We start from the raw sequence: 1,640 nt of genomic DNA on the forward strand, positions 1-1,640 counted from the left end.
ATTAATCTCACCTATTTGTCCTTAGTTGATTGAATTGTAAGTCTTCCTTGCTTATTATAGGGTTAACCCCTCTCTAGCAAGTTGAAGCTTTTCTCACATGGTGGACTTGTTGTTTCTTAAGGTTGAGTTTTCTCCCGTGGGTAACGTAAGACCTTTGAGCTTGTGTTTTAAAATTGAATCCACTAACTTTTGGAAGTTTTTAGCCGAACTACGAGGTTTTGATCCTGTAAAGGTACGTAGGCAATGGTTATCCATCCAAACACAAAAATAATTAATTTGTACATTCTTTTCTCATCATCCCAATCATGTTTGCACAATACTTATGTCATGACAAATAATAATTTTCAAACAACAAAGTATGAAAAGGGCTCCCTAGGAGTACCTAGGACGTGATGGGTGCCTAACACCTTCCCTTTGCGTAATTTACCCCTTACCCCGATCTCTGATCTTTTCATTGGTTTTCTACGAGTAAAACTTCTCAGGCTTTTGTTCGCTTTTTAGCCAGTCCTTAGGATAAATAAAAGTGCGGTGGCGACTCTATGTTTATTGTATGCTTTGCTTATGATTTAATCAATAGATCATATAGTAACGAATACACCGCTACAGAGTCTGACATAAGTCCAGCGATTGGCAGTTGGTTTCCTGTGTGTGTTTGTTGGTTCGGAGTCTGATGTAAGTCCAGCGATTGGCATTTGGTTTCCATGTTTGCCTGTTTGTGTGGAGTTTGACGTAAGTCCAGCGATTGGCAGTCGATTTCCTGTGTCGTTTTGTCTTGCGTGCGTTAGCCGAGCTACGAGTGCTCTAATTCTTCTTAGTCCGAGAAGATACGTATGCATAGGATGCGACATCCTAGCGAGCACGTTTCCCCCCTAGTCCCGAACTACGTCGACTCTGATGTCTATGCCTGATAGACTACGTAGGCCCAGGATGCTTCGTTTGTTTTCTTGTGTCTCTTTCAGCCAGTGTGATGTTTGAGCAGTTTTTAGCAACCTTTTTCCTTCCTTTTGTGCGTGGATCCCGTCGAGTACGATGGATGTGTAGGGGTGCTAATACCTTCCCTTCGCATAACCGACTCCCGATCCCATTCTCTTTGGTCGCGAGACCATGTCTTTTCCAGGTTTACTTCGAGCGTTTCCTTTCCCTCCTTTGGGATAAATAACGCACGGTGGCGGCTCTGTTGTTTTCGTTTCCCGCCGGTTTTTCGCGTAATGCGACACCATGTTAAGAACTGCTGAGCAGAATCTGAAGTCAAAAGGGAAGTCCATTCTAATGATCGGAAATGGAAAGAGACAGAACAAAAGACCCACCAAGCAAAGTGATAAAGGGAAAGGCAAGGAAGTTGCCAAACCCAGACCCATTGTTGCTGCTTTAAAACCGAGTGGAGGCATAGCAAAGGAAGGTACCTGCTTCCATTGCGGTAAGATCGGACACTGGAAGAGAAACTGCCCAAAGTACCTGGAAGATATGAAGAATGGAGTAGAATTGAAATTAATTTATCTACTTCTGCATCATGGGTATTAGATACTGGATACGGTTCTCACGTTTGTACAAATGTGAAGGGGCTAAAAAGGAGTAGAGATCTGGCAAAAGGTGAAGTTGACCTACGAGTTGGCAATTGAGCAAAGGTTGCTGCTTTAGCC

Source organism: Lathyrus oleraceus, chromosome 4 (assembly GCF_024323335.1).
Source record: "Lathyrus oleraceus cultivar Zhongwan6 chromosome 4, CAAS_Psat_ZW6_1.0, whole genome shotgun sequence".
Lineage (NCBI taxonomy): Eukaryota > Viridiplantae > Streptophyta > Magnoliopsida > Fabales > Fabaceae > Lathyrus > Lathyrus oleraceus.